Source organism: Pteropus medius, unplaced genomic scaffold, assembly GCF_902729225.1.
Source record: "Pteropus medius unplaced genomic scaffold, Ma_sr-lr_union100, whole genome shotgun sequence".
NCBI classification, from domain to species: Eukaryota; Metazoa; Chordata; class Mammalia; order Chiroptera; family Pteropodidae; genus Pteropus; species Pteropus medius.
In genome coordinates, this window is record NW_024346150.1 from 1,240,445 (window position 1) to 1,265,348 (window position 24,904).

The window sequence follows — 24,904 nt, forward strand, 5'->3', positions numbered from 1 at the left end:
AGATCCCAGAAACTATAGTTCCATTTTGGGTCCATCTGTGTCAGGTCCGTCTGATTTGTGTTTTTGCTGAGATCTTTCGCCTCCCCGAGTCTCTATCTGCACCATCTGTAGCTGGCTGTGGGGACAGCAGTTTTCTGTCTATTCTTTAGCAGGCAAGTCCAGGAACTAGTTTAACTTGCTTTTAAGAGACCTGACTCCACCCCAGACTCCTCTGGCTTCAGGGAAGGGAGGTGAAGGGGTGTGGGAGGAGGAGACAGGATATTGCCAAAAGGAACTGCGAAGTCAGGAGATTCCTGGAGAGGTAACTTTATGCCTGAGCTTCCACCAAACTATCTCCTCACAGATCTCAGGACACAAAGACCCCAGTCCTTCTCTTGCCTCTCCTACTGTTACTCTTTTGACCCTCCAGGAAGTCGCCCCCTTGGAGAAGTCTTCCCTGCCCATCACCATAGTCAACCATTTGAATCTCTCTGGGCTGAAATAATTTCTCCTGGAAAAGTCATCTATGGTCAGGCCTCATCCTCTGTAGACTAGACTTAGTTTCCTTCAGGGCAGAGCCTGAGCTGTAGTCCCAGTCTCTAGAAGAGCTGCGTGGAGTCAGTTTTAGGCTGAGAAGCAGAGCAGAACAGCCTCTGGAAACTTCCATCTACCCATCTGGTCTTCTGCTTCCATCAGTATATAACAGCTCGGTGCCTTAAAGTTTTCTTGACTCCTCTTATATCATGTTCCCAGCAGCTCACTGTGTTGCATACTTTAAGGCCAAATTATGGGGCATAAACCACATGGTTTGAAATGTCAGTAAATAAAATGATCATAGGTATGTTTCCTTGTATTCCCCCAGATCTGCTTTCTTCCCTGCCCAGTTCCTCTGTTTTGTATCTTATCGCCAAGCTTCCTTGTCCTCTGGTTTCTGGTTAAGTTCAGCCAATGGAGACTAAAAGGAGGGAGAAGAGGGATGTGAGATTATTTATTGCCTTGCACACACCTCATCCTCTTAAAAGCAGAGTCTCTGCAGACCCCTGTCAGGTGGCCCTTTCCATATAATCTTTGCTCCCTCCCTGTTGTCCCCTCAGATTTAGTAGTGATCAAGTTTTCCCACTCTCACTAGTCCTGGGGTTTTGCACCATCTCTTATCTCTTTTCCTTTATTAAACTCTCCTCAATTATTCATCTGTTTCTTTCTGGGACCCCAAAAGGTAACACAGGTACCACAGATATGTGAATCACCACCTAACCTAGCTCTGTGACTTGTCTGTGGGACCTTAACAAGTTATTTAACTTCTCTGAGCCTGTTTCCTCATATGGTAAATACTGTAGAGAAAGGAGGAGTACTTAGAGGCTACTTTCAGCTCTCCATCTTTTGGATCTCAATCTACTTCTCCCCACTGGCTTACCAGGATCCGGCCAAAACAGCCTCTTTGCTATTCTGCGAACACACAAGCAATTCTACCTCGCAGCCTTTGTCCTTGCCAGTTCCCCTATCTGAGGCACTCTTTCTTTATATGGCTCACTCCCTCAGTTCATTCAGGTCTCTGCTCTGTTGTTCTTATTATAGAGACCTTCCCTAACTGCCCATCCAAAATAGCACAGTCCCCTGACACTCTGACTCTACACTCTGCTTTATTATTTCTTCCTAAGTCCTTAAGACCTCGCATTATAGTATATCTGTTTATTATCTGTTTCTCCCAGTGAGTGTGCTGGTAAAATGTTTAAAAACTAGTTCTATGAAAAGTCTGAATTTTATTTGTAAATTTTACTAATAAAAGGATGTATAAAACACAATTTACAAATAACAACAAGATATACTCTATTATAAATTCCATACTCTCACTGAATGCTTTTGTTGCTATTTGAACTCTTATATCCATAACCATTCTATCACTACAACCAAGTAACAAATGCAGTTCTAACATAAATGTTGATTGATATTTTTATTTATAGATGGAGTGTTTTCCAACACCACCAAACAATTCTCAAATTCTCAGGTGAATCAGACTGGGCGCCCTATAATTTAACTAAATTCTGACACTATCTACCTGGAGGTAGTGTCATTCCCATAGGTTAAGGGCTCAGTTCTGAAAGACTGCCCCCACTTCAGATGCCAATTATAAGTCCAGGTTGTCACTTGTACTTCTGACTGACTGGCTGTAAATTAGAGGTCCCCATTACCCCCTCCTTGGGTTCAATCATTTGTTAGAATTGCTCAGGCGAACATTTACTTATGTTTATCAGTTTATTATAAAGGATATTATAAAGGATACAGATAAACATCAAGATGAAGAGATAGACAGGATGAGGTTCAGAAGGATCCTGAAGTATAGGAGTGGGACTAGGGTGCGCCACCTACCTGGCAGATGGATGCATTCAGCAACCCAGAAGCTCATCAAATCTTCCCTGAGGTTGGTGGGTGGGGCTGAGTGTTCCAATCCTCTAATCACTGAGTCTTTCTGATGACTAGCCCTAACCTGAGCTGAGTAGGGATCCCACCTTATGTCATCTCATTAGCATAAACTCAGATGAGAGAGGAAGGGCTTGTTATAAATAACAAAAGGGACTCTTATTACTTAGAAAATTACGAAGGTTTTATTTTTTTCTTCCCCCTCTTATAAAGGTTTTAGGAGCTCTGTGCCAGGAAGCAGAGACCAAATGTATATATTTCTTATACAATAGAGTAAGGTGAAAGTGTAGGAAATTCACTCATTCACTAAGGAAGAGAGTAACTTCCTTGCTGAATTGAATAACAGCTTCCAAATGCTGGAAAAATATTTAATTTTTGTGGTATTCATAATATAACAGTTAGAGCTATGACACACTTGTAAGCATAATTTTCATTATTAACATTTCTCCATCACTTTAAAAAATACAATGAATAAAATAAGCCCTGATTTCCTGTAGCATTTGCTGATTTCTGTAGCATAAATAGCCTATTTCCCACCATTGCCTATTTGAAGCTACCAACATGATGTCACTAAGCATAAGTTAGGAAGAAATGCACATTAGCACATCATTATATAGTTTTTCCATCATTCGAATACAATAGCATAGATAATAATAAAATTATTAGAAGGCAATGAATTTGAGTGTTTACTACCTTTATTTTTACTATGTTACATAATTTTAAATTTATGTAGTTTAATTTTTGATAGATTGCAAAATTCTTGAAAATATAGTAATTGACTCTCATGAGCCAGCTACAGATCTAGCTCCAGGATACCTTGGTTTCCTTACTAGACTATAAGCTCCTATTAATTATGAAAATAATTCCTGGCACATAATTTGTACTCAATAAATTAATGTTGAATAAATGAATGAAGGTAATTTTAGTGGATTTAGTTCCTTGCCACCTAAAAAGCCAGACTAAATTAATTTGCAGCTGTGTGGGGAGTAAGACAGGGATAGATACTATTTGAGCTTTTGTCAGACTCTTATGCCTTGTCTAAAGAAATCTGGAAGCAGGTTGGATAGAGAGGATAAATTGGTCAGGGAGGTCTGAAATCTCCAGATTAGGTATGAGAAGTGGGAATGTCCATAACATTAACACTTCGTTCGTTCTCCACAATGCCATCACAATTATTACTTTCTTAAAACACATTTCTGCTTATATATTCTTGCCATGTCTTCTAGCCTTCAAGATAAAATTCTAAATTTTATCTAGGCCCTTCATGTTTCTAGCTTAATTTCTATCACTTTATTCTATATCCCTATGTCCGGCCTCACCAAACTATTAATCTTCCCTTGAACTTGCTCTGCACTATCCTGTCTACAGACTTTTGCTCAAGCTAGAGTCCCCACCAGAAATGCCCCGCTCCTTCCTGACCTAGAGAAATCTCCATCTTTTCACATCCTGTTTGCATAGTTTCTCCTCTCTAAGCTTTTAGCTGGTGCCCCATCCCCTCTGGCATAATTAATTCTCTTTTTCCATACACTTAAAGAATTTACATTGGGGAGATGTTGGTCAAAGGGTATAACTTTCAATCATAAGATGAGTAACTTCCAGGGATCTAAAGTATAGCATTACATAACTATAGTTAACAATATTGTATTGTATACTGGAAAGTTGCTATTACAATAGAGCTTTAATGTTCTCACCATAACAACAACAACAAAATGATAATTATGTGAGGTGAAGGATTTATTAACTAACCTTATTATGGTAAACATTTAGTAATATATACATATATATATATATATGTATCAAATCATCACATTGTATACCTTAAATTCACATAATGCTAAATGTCAATTACATTTCAATAAAGCTGGAGAAATAAAGAATTGACATATCTGTTTCCCTGCTAGATTATGAAAGCCTTGAAGACAGAATCTGATTGTCTCCCATCGCCTAATATAGTCTCAAGCATTTATTTAGTAAGCAACAATAATTGTTTATCAAAGGGGCAGCGTAGGGAGAGGAAAGCATAACAGCTAATCTCTCTGGGCCTCAGATCCTCTTCTTTAAAATAAGGATAATATTTCCTTGCCTGCTGGGAAGCTAAGGATGAGCTCACAAGCCATTTCCCAGATCCATGACCTACTTTACAATTTTCGCTAGAGCAGAGCCCAGCAAGAGAAATGTTGAGAAGCATTGTGGCAAAAGGCACAATACCTTCATCCCAAAGGCATCTGTTTAAGAAGCCAACAGATGTAGCCATTCTGTCCCTGCAAAAGGCCATGATGAACTATCTTTGTCTCAGAACAGGGCCCAAACTGCTGGAAGATTAGTGTTTGGCTGAGGGAATGCAGGGAAGGTCTGGGCTGACAGGTTGTTAAGTCCCCTCCTCTCCCTAGAGTTCTGTAGGAGGGGCACTTTCTTCCTCAGGCAGGCTGGGAATCATACTCATCCTCATCAGAGCAGATTTCTCCTTGCAACTACCATGGGTACATGTGTATGTTCTTGGAAGCTCAACAAAAAAGTTGTGTTTAAGTTTACTCGGTAATTTAAGAATCATATGCAAGTGAGCGCTCAATGAAAATATTCTTTCTTTAGCTACCACAGCTGGCCCACCATCAAGTTTGCAGAACTGGCACCATATCAGCAGAAGATCTGAGGGGGTGGCTTCCTCATCTAAAATATCTACTCCTCCACCTGTCATTCCACCATTAGAGCTTAATTCCTCAGGGTCTTAATTCCTCAAGGAGACTTTGCTGCTTCTAAAGATCCTATTGACTTTCCAGTTCCTCCTGAAAGAGCATTTTAGCAAGGATTAGTAACAGGAGGAAATAAATTTCTTAGGCTAGCATTCAAGACACTATACAATTGAATGCTATCTCTATAATTTTATCTTCCACTGCATTGATCTCCAAAGAACTCTCCCTTCAGCCAAACTAGTCTGTGAGCAACTGCCTGTTGTTCACACAATTTCCCCTGCCTAGAATGCCTGCCTGCCTAGAGTATCCGGCCACCCACCTACCCCTAGTCTGTCTCCCATTTGTCAGTAGAAGTTTATCACCTACTTCCGTGTAGCACTCTGTCAGAGATTTTTTTTTTAATTGTTCACAACACCCAGAACTGAGCTGGGCACATAGTGGACATACAATAAACCTGAGATCAAACTTGGCTACTATTCCTTCCATCTCTAGAATTTGCTAAATTCTAATTTGGATATGTAAGTAGGTTTTTATTGGTTTCTACATCTCCCTTGTAAGCAAATGTAGAAGTGCAAAACAGAATTTTATGAGATAATTATTAAAAGCATCACTCTTCATTTTTAAAATATTTGTTGAGTTTGCTTACTATGATCCTGACTAGGTGCTAGAAATACAGACATGAAAAGACCTAATCCCTGTCTCAAGAAACTTATAGTATGAATAGTGGGGAGAGACAAGCAAAAACACCAATAATGCTGGAGAAAATAAAGTACCATGTTTAGAATAGGAAAGATCTAGGGGTGGGGTGGGGGATGACTCTGAAATTTTGTAGCAGTAAGATTTTGTGTTAACTCTTTCTGAGGGGTGATGATGATGATGATAAAAAATACTTCAGAGTTGCTATGGGAAAGAAATTGTGACATAGGAAAATACTTGCTTTATACTGTTAGGTATACTGTTAGGAAAATACTTGATTATACTGTTAGGTAAAACATCTTGCATTGGGCCTGGCACTTTACACGTGTTCAAAAATATTAGTTGTTTTTTTTAAACCATAAGCATTTACTGAGGTCTTTCTCAGAATATCATGAAGAATAGATCATGAGGGCGTTTAGTACACGTACAAGATGTGATTGATTTTTTTCTGCTAATTTATAGTCTGTTTGAATAGCAAGACCCACACATTTGAAGAAATAAAAACACTGAGACTTAGGAGGGTTAGCGAAGGTTGGGATTCCCTGAAGTGGTGGGCTTGGAGAAGAGGTGAGATCTGTGTTGTGTCCAGATAGGCATTGGGGAGTTAGTGAGGGTACAAAGTCATGAAGGTCCTGGGTTGCAGGAGTGGAGGGGCTCCAATGGGTAGGAGAGAGAAATAAAGTGGGACAGGTAGAATGAACCAGATTATGGAGGACTTTAAGAGAAGTAGGCAAGTAATTTTATACTTGTTTTCCAAGTACAGTGTTGATGTTTGAACAGAAGTGACATTTTGAAAATATGATTTCTCCACACATTAAAAATGCACTCACTCTATAAAAGACAGATATACAATTGTCTTTTAAGGAAACGTCTATGTGTTAAGTGAGGTCTTTGACCTTGAGGACCACTGAAGGTTGGGTACAAGGTAGTGGTAGGGTTCTAGGCCTTTCTACAGTAATGGTCCTAGGTCTTTTTATTTCCCAAACTATGGAATTACTAGAATGAAAACAACCTCTTCCAAGGGGAGGGAAGACAATTCTTTGTCAACCCCTATTCTTCATGCTTAATAGAACTCTTAATATCTCATTTGTAGTAATTTGCTAGGCTTCCACCACAGACTGGGTGACTTAAACAACAGAAATCTGTTTTCTCACAGTTCTGGAGGATAGACGTCCAGGTCAAGGTGTTGGCAGAATTTTTTTTTTTTTTTCCTGAGGCCTCTTTTCTTGGTTCGTAAGTGGCCATCTTCTCCTTTTGTCCTTACATAGTCTTTCCTCTGTTTCCCTGTGTCCTGATCTCAGTTGTATGGGATAACTGTCCATCCCAATGACCTCATTTAACCTTAATTACCTCTTTAAATACACTGTCTCCAAATACAGTTACCTTCTGTAGTACTAGGGGTTAAGACTTCAGCATATGAATTTGAGGGGAACATGACTTGGCCCATAACACCATCTTAGAAATTCAATCTTTCTTGATAAGTTATATTCATATATCTTGGATTACTCTATTAAAGTATGCAGCTTTCAATATCTCACCTCTAAATATTTTGTTTAAACATTTTCTTAAATCGCAAAAGAAAGAACTGAGTATTAAAGACAATTTGAAAATACAGGAGTGAAAATTGAAAAATGTCACCTATAATTTCATTACCTACACATGGCCATATTTTTGACATATTTTCATAACTTTTCTTTCTTACACATAATGTTCTTATATAGTTATATTCACTCAACAATTTGATTTTGGCTTTTTATACCTAACAGTATAAAGCAAGTATTTTCCTATGTCATCATTTTTTCTCTTTATTGATAGGCAAAATGCATAATATTGCTGTAACTTTCATTTAAAAATTTGTGAGTGAGGCCAAACATGTTTCCATGTTTGTTGATTAACTATATTCCCTCTTTTAGGAATTGTTGGTATGTTCATTTATCTGGTAATTTCAGTGAAATTTCAGAATATCACAGAAATTTCAGTATTTGTCAAAAAGGATAAAAACAAAAAACAAAAGCCCAATTCGATAGTTGAACTCTTAATCTCTTAGACAATTCTTTGATGTGGTTATTATTATCCCCATTTTGCAGAAGAGAAAACTAAACAGGATGAGATTAAGTATCTTGCCTAAGGTCACACACTTAGAATCGTCTAGAACAGGGGTTCACAAACTTGTGTAAAAGGCTGGAATGTAAATATTTTAGGTTTCTGGGCCACCTCATTTCTTTTGCAAATATTCAACTCTGCTATTATAGTGCGAAAGCAGTCATAGACAATACATAAATGAATAAGCATGGCTGAGTTTCGATAGAATTTGATAGATCCTAAAATTTGAATTTCATGTTTTGTGTGTCATTATATATTATTTTGATTTTTCTTCTAGCCATTTAATATTGTAAGACCCATTCTTAGCTAGTGGGTTGTAGAAAAATAAGAGGTGGATTTGGCCCACGGGTTGTAGTTTGCTGACCCTTGTTCTAGAATCTAGGCCTTCCTGGATTCCTCTAGAACTTAAACCTTAACCACTGACTAGAGCTATACAACTATTGATGTAACCAAATAAAGTTCTTCCTGGTAATAATAGTTCTTTATAATTCTTAGAGTATGATTATTTTCTGAGGACTTTAATATGCAACTTCTTGCATAAACTTGACAATGCCTTATAAAATAAGCAGAATTTAGCTTTTTTATAGAGATGAAGAAACAGGCTTCGAAAATAAAAGCTATTAGTAGAGTTAGGAGGAAAGTGGACTTTCAAAGAAATGAGGCACAACAGTGTTACTAGGGAGTCTTTTTGGCTATTCCACACACCTCATACAGTGGCAGTATCATTTGTTTGTTTACTGCTTCCAAAGGTCAGCATGCCCCACAGCTCAGCAGGCTTTGGGAATAAACATATCTCAGGAACCGATGATATATTCCAAATTGTCATTGTCGAAATTGTCACTGTACTAATTTTTAGCCAAGCAAAATAGCATATGGTCTTGTGGTCAACAACGCATTCATGCCTCTGGAGGAAAATCTTGATGAGAAGCCAAGTTCTAATTAGAAAGTGATTGGTTGATTACACAGAACATAAATTGGGGAATTTTGGGTGATCTTTATGGCTAAAGCAGAGATCTGCCAAAGGGACCAAAATGTTCCTTCCATGTGCTGGCCAGGCCACTCTTTTCTTGGCACAGTGTACCTTTTTGCTTAAGTTTCACTTTTTTTTTTTTTAAGATTCGATGCAAACACAAACCATTCCCTCTCAATTATCACATTCCTTAGACAAGGCATAATGCATTTGATTATGATCATTCATTTTACTATAATTGAGTAGATTAGACTTCAACCTTGATCAGCTTTATCTTGGTTGTGAAAATTCTGCTTTGAAGTTAATACATCTTAATTCTTTTCCTAAATCTCGGCCACTTATTACTGATTCTGAGATGAGTCTCATCTAAGAATGATTGATTTTACCCTCCTACCTGTGTATAGGCTTAAAAACCCAGGCTTCTGAGAATTTCTCCAGTGTATTTTCCATCACATTATGCTCTCACTTTAGTCCAGCCAAGAGCACTTAAGCGAATAAAAAAATGGTGAAAGGAATGATGTTCTTTGCAGTCACATGATGTGAAATCATTTTCAGAGTCAATGTCTCAGAGTCAGGCTGGGTGAAAAAGGGTGTTAGTGATATCCCTTGGGGGAAACTATTGTGAGAGGATGGTTCTATTGCATCTAGGTGGCAATCGGTGAGGTTTTAGGACTTTGATGCCACTATTTTTTTTCTGATTCTAGGTCCTAGGTAGGACTTCTCCCTTGATAAATGATAATTTAATGAAAGTACCCAGAACAGTATGCCCGGCTCAGAAAAGACAGATTTAAAAAAATATAATAACAGAAGAGGAAATTGGATAGGTGACATAGCTTATACAAGGTCACACAGCTAACACACTGTCTTAAGTCTCTTCTTAATCTTTTAAAAATTTTTTTTATTTATGCCTACAGCACCTGGTCTTCTTGGGTGGTCTCCCATCCAAGTTCTAACCAGGCCCGACCCTGCTTAACTTCTGAGATCAGACATCAGGCTTTTTCAGGGTGGCATGGCAGCAGACCATGGACTGTGGCTCCACTGGGGCTGAACCCAGGACCTTCTTCGTGTAAAGCAGATGTGCTATCTGCTACATTATGGAACCACTTCCTTAAAGTTAATCTTTAATTAAAACAGCAGTACCTTTTTCATGTAAAAAATAACGTTATAGATTATAGTCCCTTTTGACTAGCACCCTGAATCACAAACCATCTTTCCCACTCCTAAGAAATGTTTGTATATATCCTTTCAGAATTGTGCATTCCATTAATTTTTTGCCTCTCAAGGGTAGTTTCTAACTCTTCCACACATATCTATAAAGCAGGAATACAGTGGGAAGACTGTACTGGACACAATCCTAGCTCACTGTCAAAAGGGGAGAAACACACATCTACACATGAATGGGCATGATAAATTCTATTTGTTTAAGGCACAGCCTGAGCATTCTTTGATTAATTTAGATGAATAACAAAGGCCTCCCTAGAACTGAGCAAGGCTGTTAAGGTTTCAATTGTTCTTCCTCACATAATTTAACCTACAACTAGTCTATTAGTAACTAGCAAGTTACTATGCATAGCAACTATGCTAATAACTATAGCAATTAGCATAGAGCCCTGCACAAAGAGCACTACATGTTAATTCCCTTCCCACCTTACTTAGACCTGTTATGCCCAAAGGGTATACAGGGTGTGAAAATAATTACGAATATTTATTGAAGATTTCTCCAGTCGATCAGGTACTTTACACAATCTCATTTAATTTTCATAACCTGGTGAAGCAGTGTTATCACAAAGGAAAACTCGAATTGAGGTAAGGCCTGCCAGACTCCAGAGTCCATGTTTCTAATCTGTCTGGGATACTGCCTTTGAGGATCAAACAGGCCAGTAAATGAGAAAATACTTTAAACTCTAAAACATTGTACGTCTACAAGCCATTTTCTCCTTTATGCTTAATTCCTGTAGTTGAAGCAGATGAAATCTTTTCGAGAGGCTTACTCATTTTGAGATAGAAAATCTGGTTTGGGTCTCTTGAGGTAGGTAACAACTGAACCTCTTTAAGCCGTTCTTCATCCTTAAAACCGGGACAATCCCTCCCTCAAACGGTTTATTATGTGAGTTAGTAAAAACGGTCATATAAACGGCTGATATCTTCAATTAATGTTAATCTTTTCACGCAGAAGGGGCTAAGGAATGCAGAATTCGACCCCACATTTAACTAGACGGAAGCCGCGCGGCCCCCTAGCCCTGTGCAGGTCCTTTTTGAAGCCCTCTCCGTGTTGCGGGTACCGCGGCGAGCCGTTGGCGTTTTCCCGCGCAGCAGGCGGGGCGGAGCGCGAGCCCGGGAATGTGGGTGTGGAAACCCACTCTCTCGCCTGGACTACATCTCGCAACAAGAACCATGCTCAACCACCTGGCAGGCGGCACCCACTGGGATTAGTCTCAGATGTTAACCCTGTCCACTTGCCGTCTGGGCCTTCCATCGGCACTAAGTTTTAGATGCACCGCCTATGAACCCACGAGGGAAAGGCTGCGCTGCTGGATCCCTTTGCTGTACAGCAGGCTGGGAACCGTAGTCTTCTCGCGCAACGTTTGTTGCCTTCAGTGGTTGGACCACATCACGTGACGCGAGCAAGGCGGCAGTCGGGAAGCGACTTGTGGTGCCTTGTGAGGTCATCACAGCGCGACAACGAGCTGCAGTTGTGGACATTCTGGATGCGGTGGATAGTACTTTCTTGATAACTCCGAGTACGAGAAATCCTGTAGAATCTTCCTTATTTGCTCTATACCGTGCGTCAGCACTGCTGGCCTCGCAGGGTGGGTGTTAGGAGTGGCTAGAATAAGCGACGCGCTCGGTGGGCGAGCAGGTGAGCCTCGCAAGAGCAACGCGTGCTGACTCCGCCTTCGCCCGTGACGTAGAGGTCACGTGACGGCCGGGCCGTGTCTGCCGCCGCCGCCGCTTTGTAAGAGGCACATTGGCAGGTAACGAGCGGCGGCGGCGGCTGCGGGTCCCGAGTCCAGAGAGAACAGCAGCGGTAATTGGCACCCTCTCTTTAGCCTTCCTGTTCCAGGGCCTGGGCGCTGCGGTTTGCGCTGTCTAGTCCTGGGTTCTGCTCTTCTTTTCCCCAACCCCCTTTATACTGCCCCGGTGTCCACCCGTGAGGACCGGGCCGAGCTTTTCTCGCCGGCTTTATGCGTCCTCAGTATGCCCAGGCCCGGGCGCCCTCATTCCTCCCGCGTGCGGGTTGCCTTGTGCTTCTTGCCTACTCCGGTTCTAGTCGGCCCGGCCCCACCTAGCCCCAGGGGGCGCCATCCCTTCCCCCGTTCGGGTTTCTGCCCTGGAGGGTGTGGCTTTCTCTCCCACCTCGGTCCCTTCCTGCCTGTCCGCTGGAGCTCTCGCGCCGCGCTGACGCTCCCCATCCTGACCGTCTCTCCGTTTTCACGCCTGTCGCTCGCTAGTCCTGGGACCGGACCTTTCAGAGCCCAAGTTCTGCGCTCTTTAGCCTTTCCCGGCTTACCCGGAGGCATAGTTCAACTCTACTTCTTTTTATTCTGGAACGTTTTGGTGTCAGATTCTTGGGACTCAGTTTTCTCCTCAGTCCCGCTTCTTGCTATCTGGTTGTGTCATAGTTATTTTCTTCAGTGTAGGTTTAAGAGCGCTTTGTAAACTCAAGCGCTTGCTATTGCAATAAATATTCAGATGTTTTTTCATTAGTGCATTACATCTCGGTTTTCTTTGCCTCTGCATCACTCTCACTTGTCTTACCCACTTTTCCTCTTGGGTTTTCAAACTAATTAATTGCCCAGGCATCTCAAGTGCCACCACTCTAGTCTCATATTCTGGTTCTCTCTAGGAGTTGATCTCATCATCATTCCTGTTATTTCCTGTTTGACATAATCCTGTTTTACTATTATCTCCGTTGGTTATTTTCCTACTTTTATTCAACGTATATGGTTTCCCAGTATTTAGACTTACTTTTTTCAGCACCTGTGTGTCCTAACAATTGAGAGAGCTTTTTAAGGTCTCCGTAAGGTATCTAAAGATAATCTTTTATTTGAAGGTCATGTAATTAACTGTTTGAATGAACCCAGTTCTTTAATATTTCTTTTCCATTATGATAGTACTTTTTAAACCAAGAGATATGCGAGTAATTAGTATGTTCCTCACTTTTTGCCATGAAATATGCGTCCTTTTTAGTGTCAATTTTTCTAATAAAGGTGGGAGGAAGATAGACATAATACCTAAACTTTCCTATATACTAGGCATTGGATGCCTAGATTGGGATGGTGCCCTTCTGTCTTAAGAAGGAATACATTCCACTCTCTTTAGATGATAGTGTCTTCCAGTACACCAACATCTCTTACACGCTTGCAAAGCCTCTTGGCTAGGGCTATCCTCCCATTGCTGTGAGGCTTTTATTATTAGGCAGAAATGATTAGTTTCCCACACTAGTCTGCTCGCCTCCAGTGAGTTCCTTCTGATATTTCCTCCTTATGGCTAGTTCACATGTGTGATGAGATTTCTCCCCACCCATCCTGCTTGTTTCCCATTCTTGATTTCCTCTTTTTTGCTTCCTTGTTGCCTCCAACCCTCAATAATTAAGAAACGATTCAGAGAATGGAGGTTTTTGTTAAGATTGAAATATGGCTGGAAATGATGGCATGGGAACGAGGCCATGAGACAGGGTTGTGGTGATTGCCTTCCCTGGCTGTTTCCTGCTGCTCTGGTTTCCTCTGGCCTCTCTCTTTAAATGTGGGCTGGACCAACAGTAGTCACATGGAGGAGCTGCCTTTAGAGCAAGGCTGGAACAACAATAACACCTCTGCTTCCCTTTCCTGGTAACTAACTGGTGCAGCCTGTGCAATGCTCACCAGGAATGTCTCATGGTATTAGCCCCAGTGACTTTTACTGTTTGGGAAGAAGTAGTAGGAGAACATGGAAAATAGGTTTACTTAAGTATGTGCTTGTGTCTTGTTGGGAAATGTTTGATATTTCTACTCCCTTAAGTATAAACTACATGTAGAAAGTATAAACCAGTTTTGAAAATTCAAACTGGTCTGAAGTGAAGCCTTCACTTTGTGTTAGTCTTAAGTGTTGATTCCTCAGTCTTTTTTTTGAAATGTTGATTTCTCGTAACATTTTATTTTTGTTATAAGACACTTTTTTTTGTCAAAGTGTATTATGAAGGATTAATGCCTCAAGAGAAGCAGTCTGGATGAATTCACAGACTGAAGATCCTCTGCTCTTTATTTCTCTGTGAGGTAACTTGTGGGTCAACAAATACCAGCTCTTGTTAATTTGAGTAAATGGAGTGTCCTTTAAAAGTTGAATGTTATGGCACCTGGAGTGTTGATTGATGAGGTGGCAAATTGCTGATACATTTTTCCACACAAAAAAAGTAGAGATGTACCTTGAAGGGAGACAAAAAGGGAGAAGACTTAAATAGAGAATATCACCATGTAAGCCTGTGGTAGGTTTTGAAATAATTCTGACCTATCAAATAAATATTTAGGAATTGAATCCTTTTTTTCCCCCTTTTTTTAAGTCCAAGAACTGAATTAGTGTGAGTTTCAATTTTCATATAACTCATTTTCATACTGGAGTTATGAACTAAATTGAATTGGAGCCCATTTAACTATGTGGAATTAATTTAAGAAATTAGGCTTGGATTAACGAGTAGGTATTTCATTTAAGACTAGGCAGTATGCTCTACTTTTAAAAGTTGTAAGGAATGTGATGCTTGTATTTCTCCATTTGGAATGCTAAAAGTAATAGAACACATATTTGATTGGGTCTAAAACTTTTAAAAGTTTTGTTATGAGAATATTTTCAAAGATTTATAGAGGAGAGAATTTCATTTGGATTTAGACCTGTTGGTAAAACTTTGTTTTTTGCTATTATAGTGTTACGATTAACCTATTTTTAAGTAAGATGTCACATAGGAACTATGTATGTACATATGCAATCCAATATTTAGTGTGATACTATTTACTCAGGTTTTTTTTTTTTACATGAAGTCTCAATTTTATCGAGTCAGTCCTAGATATCATACTTGTGAAAACTTTTGTAAGCTCCTAGTTGCTTCTTATTAATGTCTTTCTCCCTCTTTGCCTTCTTTAATTCTCTCCACTTCCTCTCTCCTTTCTCTTTTTCTCTTATTTCTCTTGTTTTCTCTCCATTCTCTTTTTCCCTTCACCTCATACAGAAAGACTCTCAACACTTACTCATTCTCAACTAAAGAGGTTATAGCTCTTATTCTACTTGCCACTATAACATGCTGCTTCCCAAGCAAGCAGATGAAAACTTAAAATATCTTTGCAACCACATGGCTTGGGCAAGGTGTATATAGTGCTGTCTGTTTTGTGTGTGTCTACTCAGCTGGAATGTGTGCTCTTTGAAGGATGGGATTTTTCATTTGATAACAGTGTTTGGCATTGTCACATCATTAAATGAGAATAAGTGGGCTTTAAAAATGCAAGTTTAGCTGAAATAGGGTCTAGAAAAAAATGACTGGCTTTCAGATTGATTGATAAGGCTAACTTTTAAATGTTTTTGAGACTAAACCAGGTGCCCCCTCACCCTCAACTCTGCCTTTTTTCTCAAATTAATTTACAAATTTTTAATTTAGAGTAGGTTTTTGGGTCAGGCTGGTTGGCACTATTTTACCTAAGAAAATACTTTTGAGAAAATTTGAAAAAATTAAAAAAGTAAAAATAACTTATGGTTTCACATTTTAGTATAAATCTTTTTACATAAAATATTTTTTAAAAAGTCAGAGAAAAAGGTGTATGAGGTATAAAAACACATGCAGAGTTTTCAAAAACAAGAATAAAATGATCGACCAAGAAATAAAACATGGCTATCTAAAAGCCCCCTGTGTATGTCATCTCCCAACGCACTCCTTTCCCTCTTACCTAGAGGTAACCATTACCCTACATTTTGGGTTTATTATTTTTTAGAATAATTTTTACTCCATATATGCATATATCCATAAACAATATATAGTTTAATATTGCCCATTTAAAATCTTGATCTAAATGGAATTTTATGATTCTTCTGATACTTTGTTCACTCTGACATATTTTAGATTCATCTTCGGTTGATTCTTAACAGCAGTCATTTTCAATAGTACAGTATTCCATTGTGAGGATATACCACATCTTATTCTATTGTGATGGTGGTTTGTCTCATTTCTGGTTTTTTGTTTACAAATTATAGTTGTCCACTTGTGAACATTTGCGTGCCCCCTGTCATACTAAGACAAACAAACTGATTTCTCAGGACTGTTCATGTAACTGGGAGTGGAATTTTGGGCTGTGTATGGGTTATGTGTAACTTTACTAGGTAATCCCAAACTGTTTTCCATGGTGTTGTACAGTCATTCTTAATTAGGCTCCTCATCTGAACCCACAGAACACTAGACCATTGAGTGACTGTTTTCTCAATTCTCCTGAGGACATTACATAACTAGTACTATTATAGGAGTCTAGGAAAGTTTAATTCATATATATAATGGATACCTTAGGCCAGGGGTCCCCAAACCCTGGGCTGTGGACGAGTAGCGGTCCGTGGCTTGTTAGGACCCAAGCCGCACAACTGGAGGTGAGTGGTGGGCCAGCAGCAAGCGAAGAAGCTTCATCTGTTTGCAGCTGCTCCATAGCACTAGCACCACCGCCTCACCTCTACCTCATATCGTCAGGCATTATATTCTCATAGCTCCAGTTCCTGGTGCCAAAAAGGTTGGGAACCGCTGCCTTGGACATTGAAACTTAATTTTCAAGACTGAATACTTAAGAGTTCCACATCCTTGCCAACATTTGGTATTGCTTTAATTTTAAGTTTTAGTCAATTCTAGTAGAATGTTTGATATATCTTTTATGAACATTACAGCTGGATTTTGCTTTGTTAAAACAACCTGCCAACTTCTCTTCTAATTGGAGCATGGAGACCATTCACATTTATTGTAATTATGGATATTTTGGATATGTTTCTGCCATCATAATCTTCTTGCCTGGTCCTTATTGTTTTTCTGTCCCTATTGCAGTTTTGATTCTGTTTTGTTTGGTTTCCTCCAACATTTTAAGATTTTTCAAATCTGTAAACGTTGAAAGAGTATAATGAACGTGTGTGTACTTTGTAGAGTCACTTAACATTTCTCCATATTGAATTTTTTTCCCCTCTTTAATTCTCCCACCTTCATCCCTGACCTACAGATGTCTCTCCTTAACAGGTGGAGCATCTCTTCCCATGCACTTGTGGCATGCACCCTGGCGCACTCGGGGTATGGTCTGGGGCTCCACCTGGGCGCAAACCCAAGACTTTCTGTGTGTAAAGTAGATATGCTAACCACTACACTATGGAGCCACCCCCTGCATATTGAATTTTCTCTTTCTATACTACATACATTTTTTTGATGCTAAATGATTTGAAAGTAAAGTGCAAACATCTTCACACGCCTAAATATTTTCTTAGCAAGTATCTCTTTACAGTAAAGAGCTTCTCTTACAAATAACCACAATAATATTATCCTACCCAGGAAAATGAATAATTAATAATATAGTATATGTAATGTATAACGTCAGTTTAATATCTGATATAAGTCCACATGCAGATTTTCTCAATTGTGTACAAATGTCTTTTCTAGCCTCCTTTCCTGTCCAATCAGGGCTTCTGATTCCTCCTACTTACATATAGACTGAAATACAATACTGAATGATAATCCATTTCTTAAATGATTTTCTCAGATGTAATCAACAGATCATCTGATAAGCAAGATATAACTACTGCTGTTACTTAGTTCAGATAATTCTTGCCAATGTTGAGTAAATTGTAATTTTTATAGGATAAGTAACTTTCTTGGCCTGTTGGAAAGACTGAAAATGTTCTATGTATCCAGTTACTCCTATGCAAATCCCAGATTTTGAAACACAAATGAAAAGTTCTTTTGATGTGTGAGAATGATAAAAACTTTAAATAGTATATTCTCATGGCATTTTATTTCTGTGAAATGCGCAGAAAGGTTAATCCAGATTAGGCCTGAGTGATAGTTTTTTTCTTTTTTCTTTTTGGTCCTTGACATATGCTACTATACAGGTGTTCACTTTAACAAAAATTTGTTGTTGCTACTTGTTAGCAACTGTTAGGTATTAGGAATAGAGATGAATAATGCACTGTTCCTGTTCTCTAGGTGCTTACATTCTAGTGGGAAGACAGACACAGACATGGTGCAGTTAGGAGTCAGGATGCTGTTGGAAATGACAGAGGAAAGCACTGTCAGTTGAGTCCAGATATTGGGCAAGACTTCCTTGAATGGGTGGGAGACTGAGTCTTTCCTGTGTTCCTCCTGTAGGATCAACTATTGCCAAATTCTTCAACTTATATATGTATATTTTTTTGTTAAAACACTTTGAATTTGCTGCTGTTTTAATTACTGTGTTATTGTATCTTTTGTTTGGCCTTGATTGGTAGTTTATTTGTTGCAGCTAGTAAAAGAGAAAGTTATTCTCTTAATGTAAGTTAGTCACATTAATAATTTTCTTTGGGTCAGTTTTTTATATTAACTGATTGAATATTTCAATTTTTTTTTAAATCAAGGTCCCATTTTGTTTTTGAAATTTCCTAGTATAATATCGATTACTTGATGAAATACTTCTTTGAATTGCTGAAGACCAGAAAGCCTCTTGAAAATTCTTAGCTTTGGTACTTCAGTTTATTTTCTACCTTTTAAATTCCTTGTGATTGAGAGTACGAAGGCAACGATGGAAAAATATCCATGTATGTTACAGAACAATCCAGGTGTTGGTTATAGGAACAAAAACCTTGTTGGTTAAAATAGGCCATTTGCTATTTTATTGTCACAGGAGAGTTTTCATTTTTTTAAAGACAATTTGAGCTATTCTAATGCTTATCTCACTTCACTGAAAGATCCTAGCTTTAATGGAATGCAGCTAGCATACCATAAACCAATTTATATACTCTGGTAGTCTTAGCCATTGGTGGGACAAAGAAATAACCAGTGGAGTGATAGTTGGCCTGTGGTTATAGGTGTACAGTTCGGTAAATAGTAAAAATAATAGTAAAAATAAATTGTACACCTAAAAAGGATGAACTTTATGGTATTCATTATACTTTAGTAAAGTTATTTAAATTGTTAGAATAAATAGGCAATATTTTGAAATTAACAGTATCAGCAGGAAAAAAAGTTATCAGTGTACGTTAACCTTATAGTTGCTATCAGGATCTAGAGTAAGCATTTGAGATACATTCTTTTGTTTGGTCCTCCTCACAAGCTTGAGAAAGAGTAAAGTACTTGGTTAAGGTAACCTAATCTAGTAACTTTGGGAATCGGGTCTCTGTGAGTTCCAAACCTGTGCTCTTAATCACAGTATTGTACTGCTTTACCTATCTGAAATACTGCTCTTTGGGAATATAGCCAAGTGCTAGCTGATTAGTCAAACAATGTCCACATTTGTGTCACATAAGGCTTTTGCACTAGGTGTAGAATGAGGGATGGCTATGCAGGGCCCTTGAACTTGTGTGCCTGGTTCCACTGGGCTCATTTATATCTGTTGGGCCCACTTAATATGTTGGGGTTTAGTCAGAGGTTTGATTGGACTTGATTTTTGTGGTTTAAAAAAGAGGCTGCTCTTGCTTTAGTTTTTCATTCTTATTTTACTACCTGTTCTAATCAGCATGGCAAGCTGTTCTCTTCAGTCCTCTGCTAGTTTAGGTGTATCCTATGAGGAGGTCAGGCACACAACACTAAGAGGTGGCAATTGATAGCACACCCTGAGGAGAGAGGAAAGCTATAAAATTACACTTAAGAACTCAAGCTGCTATTAAGTAGGGCTGTTAAGTGACTCTAAAATGCCGCAGTTATTGTGGACATCAAGTAGAGAGTAATTGCTTTATACATTGAGGGACAGAAAATGAGAAAATGGAGGATATGTATAGTATGCTGTTGAGAAAACAGTGGCAAGGCAAAAAAGCAGGTGCAATTCGAGGAATTGCATTAGAAGAATGCTTTATAAGTTTTGAGTTCTGGAACACTTGAAAAATATTATTGGTCACTTGGAAAATTTTGGAAGTTTTCAAGTGAGAGATGGTTTTGGATGAATTTCATTGTAGGTGTAGATATCAGGAAATTAGATGTGGGCTTAATCTCTGGAGAGACAGGTCTCTTAAGAGCTTTTGCTTTGAAGTTGGAAATAATGATGCTAGTAGAGTATAGAATTTCTCAGGGAAGAGAATGTGCTCAAGAATTGAACAGTTTTATGTTTCAGGGGTGGGAGAAGGGTGTGATGCTGCCGAGGATTTGAAAATAGAGAACCAGGATGGTACGGTGTGTCTAAGAAGTCAAGGGAAGAAAGTAATGAAATGTGTCAAATGTCAGAGATGGATGAAAGAAAGAGAACAGAAGAAAGATTGGGAAGATTTGCCATTATCCCAAATTAGGTCAGTGGCGACCTGGGAAGTAGCATTTTTTTACTATTGGAATGAGGGGCAGTGGAAACCAGATTGAAAGTTAAGGGGATGTTTAGTGAGGAAATGAAGGCAGCAAGTATATTCTTTTTGAGAAATACAGCTTAAATAGTCGTTGCTTACAAGATAGAACATGCAGTTTCCAAGAATGCTTGGAAGGTAATTCTTCTAAGCCTTTGTTTTTGAGATTAATTTGGATGTATGTGGAGAATCGTTGAGCAGGTTTTTATACACACTTGTGAGAAGGAAAAGGATATGGGATATTTTCTCAATAGTAGTGGTAGGAGATTTCCTTATTAAGGAATTTTGTATTTGGTATTTGAATGAAAACTGGCCTCGTGCATAAATGACAGGTATGTTAACAAAGTGGACTGAGTGACTGTGTTTTGATGCATTCTTCAGGTAACTGACATTTTTTAAAGTTGCTTTTGGCATGAGTGAAACAATAATAAGGATGTCATTAGAATAAAACAAATATGCTTAAAAAACACTACTCAGGACTTTATATCCTGGACTCATGAGGAAAGTTGAAGAACTGTAATAAACAACACTGTAGGTCTGAAGTACTTTTAAAAAATTAGTATTTATAGTTTTGGTTTCTAGTAATAGAGATGATATAACTGTCTTGGAATAACTTAATAATATACTAAGCCCTTGTAAATCAGTTGTGAAAATATTTGTGTATTGTAACAATTAAGAACCAAATGGTTCATGCAGAGATGTGAAAAATGAGAACGACTTGAAATATTTTAGGTCATCTGTTTTCAGTAAGAATTAAAGATTTGTAAAGTTTTGTCTGTTGTGAAGGATAGCTGGGATTTACTTGCTTTTAGCAGTGATGTCCAATTTACGAGAGTGGTTAGCAGAGAGGCCACTTTACCCAAAAGCCAAAACAACAAATTAAGGTGATATAATGGATTAAATCTTAAAGGTGATTATGAGTTGAACTAGGTAACATTTTGAGTGGTGTGCATATGGGATATTTCCTGAAGTTCTTTTCACACTTTGGAGATTGGAGATATTCTTGTGTTGAATATATTGTTAATGGTTTTTCTGTGCTTGAAAATAAGCAAGAGTTAAACTGTCATGATTTGGACGTTTTGGCTTAGAGTATCAAGAATCAGATTCTTTTTAATTTTTAAAGAATCAGAGATTCTTGATCATTGTGTTTGGTGGTTGTCTAAAAGAAAAGTTTGGCTTATTGAACTTGTATCCCCATGGATGATGAGATAGCTTAGCCTATAGTTTGACACCTTCCTTCCCCTTTCTTTTTTTAATTAAAAAAATTTTTTTTCAATTAAAGTTGACATTCAATATTATATTAGTTTTGGGTGTACAGCATAGTGGTTAGATATTTATATAACTTTTGAAGTGATCCCCCAATACGCCTAGTACCCACCTGGCACCGTACATAGTTATTACAATATTGTTGACTGTATTCCCTATGCTGTAATTTCTTCCCCTTTCTGACTGGGTCTTAGGAAGAGGAAAGAAGCCAAAAGGAGAAGGTGACTTCCCTGCTTTTATTCCTTTTCCTGTGGAGCCTTTGGGACAGAGCAACTAGTGAGAATTTAATTTTGCTCTGATGGATGTGGAGCTGAAAGGTGGGGGTAGAATTGGAGTGAGGGTGAGAAGACAAAAATTATAAATATGTCTTAGTCTTTATCACAGACTAAGATTAATGTTGGCATTAAATCTCTTGTTTCAATGACTCTTTGAGACTTGATTCCCTCAAGAGAGTAGGTGGGGAATAATTTAGGTGTATATGGTTGGGGAAGGGCCGAGTTAAACTAGGGCTTAGAGATAAAGAATTTGAGATGACAACATTCAGTTGGCAATTTATTTTTTTGAGAAAAAGTAAGATTTATTGAAAGTACATTTTAGAAGGAGACTGCCCCAGCTAAGGAAGGCTGCAGCCCTGTGGAATTTAGGAGGTAAAGAGATAAGATAGTACTGCCCAAAGGGAGGGGCAGGTTTCCAGCCAGGAACGCTGTAGCAATTAAAAAAGAAAAATTAAAAAATTTTTTTCAGTTGACAATTTATTACCACTTTTTGTCAATACCTAGGAAATAGGCCCTCTTTTATTTTTTTGGTGTCTGTTATAATGCATGCTGTTATTAGTGGATGCTTGCAGGTGGGTTAGGTTGTCTCAGTCACTCAAGCTAACATGTAAGTCATTCTGCAACCTGCTGAAAAATCAAAATGTTTGAGGGCTTACTCTGTATAAGGCTTGGGGTAGAAAGGGCCTCCAAAAAAGACAGTGAAGCAGTGATTAAAAACAATGCAGATGATTTTAAAATAAATGACAAGGAAAGAACTTGAAAGATTGCATTGTCCTTAGGTTCAGAAATTACTTTTAGAAGGTAGCCATACTATGCTGCCTAGAAGTCATGCAGATACGTAAATGCTGCTGCTTTTGAGACCAAGGATAAAAAACACTGTGATAAGATGAATTTATTTAGGAAAGCAAGTTCATAGGTTTGTCCTGGAGTTAGATTCAGAGCTATTTCCCACATCATCCATCACATGGCTACAATAACTGACGCAGAATCAGAAAAAGTTAAATCATGATTATTGTACTGTATTTGCTAAGGAAGAGAAGTATGTGTTGCATTTTAGAAGGCATTTATACCAAAAAGGATTGGAACCAAAAATATGTTGGCCTCTAGAGAATTTTATAGTCCCATAATATCTGATTCCTCAGCTAAACATTATAATTGAGGTGCTATAATTATAATGCTACCTTGCTTTTACATAATAGTTTATATGTTAATGTTCAGTGATAAAAATAAAAGCATGATACATCCATTTCTAGCAGATCCGAGTGGTGCAAAAGAAATAGAAGACACTAGAAGGATATTCACTAAATTGTTAACATTAGTTATTTTGGGGTGGTAGAACTATAGGTGGTGGTTTTATTTTCTTCTTTTTAGTATTTTTTTTTTTTGAGCATTGTATAATGACCATATAACTATTACATGGATAAAATAATAAAGGTGAAATTACACTTCGTGCAGCTTTCTTATCGTTTGAACCACACAGGATCAAAATTTTCATCTAAGGTTCTTTAGGGCAGTGATTCTCAAACTTTAGTGTGCATCAAGTCTTGTTTAAACAATTTCTGGGTCAGTAAGTCTGAGAATTTGCATTTGTGACTGGTTCTCAGTTGATACTGATACTACTGGTCCAGAGATCATGCTTGAGCTATTGTTCCAGAGTAGAGGTTTGACACTCTAGTTGCACATTAGAAACTTAGAGCATTAAAAAAAATTGAGATATAATTCATCCTTTTAAGTTACACAGTTCAGTGGGTTTTAGTATATTTACGAAGTTGTGCAAACATCACTATTTTTAGAATATTTTCATCACCCTCCAAAAAACCCATTCCCATTAAACAATCACTGTCCATTCTTTCCTCCTCCCAGCCCATGGCAACCACTAATCTACTTTTTTGTCTCTGGATTTGTATATTCTGGACATTACATATAAATGGAATAATACAATATCCATGTAGCCTTTTGTGATTGGCTTCTTTCACTTATGATATAATGTTTTCATAGTTCACCCATTTTGTAGCATGTATGAGAACTTAATTCCTTTGAGTACTTAAATAATACTCCAGTGTATGGTTATACCATGTTTTGTTTATTCATTCATTAGTTGATGGACATTTGGTTGTTTCTACTTTTTGGCTATTATGAGTAATGCTACTATGAACATTCATGTGCACTTCTCTGGGTGAATATGTTTTCATTTCTCTTGGCTATGTGGAATTGTATGGTTATATGGTAACTCTATGTTTACCTTTTTAGGAACTGCTTGGAGAACTCTTAAAAACACTATTGGTGTCTGGGTCCTATTTTGAGCAGCTCTGATTTTAATAGGACCTGGCTTCATTTTTTAGAAGTTTCCTAAGTGATTGTATTGTGCAGCCAGGGGTGGTGATGGAAGATGATTCACTATTCCAGAGTCATAATCTGTATTTGATGATAAGAATTTCCTGATGTTTGAGATAATATCACTTAACATTTGGACATGGATAGAATGGCACATTTAACTAATGAATATGCTGACAAACCTGGGTCGAGACTTTCTCGTGTTGCATGGATTGGCAATTTTTCTGGCCTCCTCCTAACTTGTTTTTCTGTCCTATTGGTTCCTCAGGCCCACTGTACCACCACAGGATCAGAACATGGCAAGAGATAATAGCATCATTATCCAGCACAGGCATACCTCGCTTTATTGTGCTTCACAGTTGTTGCATTTTTTTACAAATTGAAGGCAACACCCTCCATCAGCAAAAAGATTATGACTTGCTTTATTGTGATACTCGCTTTATTATGGTGGTCTGGAGCCAAAACCACAGTATCTCTGAGGTATGCCTGCAATTCCTTGTTGCCAGAACCTGTGAGGAACTTGGAAGGTTTCAGAAATGGAGACTTAAAGAAGAAAGGAAACTGTAGTTGTGCCACTGTGTATGTGGGTGGGTATAAATTCTGGGGGAGCAAGACCAGAGAATAATACATAGGAAGGTGAACAGAATTTGATAGAAATAGAGGAAAAAAAAAAAAAA

General features: G+C 38.3%; 1 protein-coding gene and 1 pseudogene across 3 annotated transcripts in view; one reads left to right on the forward strand and one right to left on the reverse strand.

Annotated features, from left to right (window-relative positions):
* Positions 1-9,761: 9,761 nt before the first annotated feature.
* LOC120612986 (uncharacterized) lies at positions 9,762-9,877 on the reverse strand (annotated as a pseudogene).
* A 1,649-nt stretch (positions 9,878-11,526) lies between these two features.
* Positions 11,527-24,904, forward strand: part of UBAP2 (ubiquitin associated protein 2) — a 99,830-nt gene continuing 86,452 nt past the window's right edge. Inside the window, exons 1-2 of one of the 3 annotated variants that reach the window (XM_039875554.1) lie at positions 11,782-11,884; positions 24,496-24,707. The gene's annotated coding sequence lies outside the window, so the exon portion shown is untranslated. Of the gene's footprint in view, positions 11,598-11,770; positions 11,885-24,495; positions 24,708-24,904 lie in introns of those variants that run through there. The other 2 variants (XM_039875555.1, XM_039875553.1) reach the window with 2 other exon arrangements.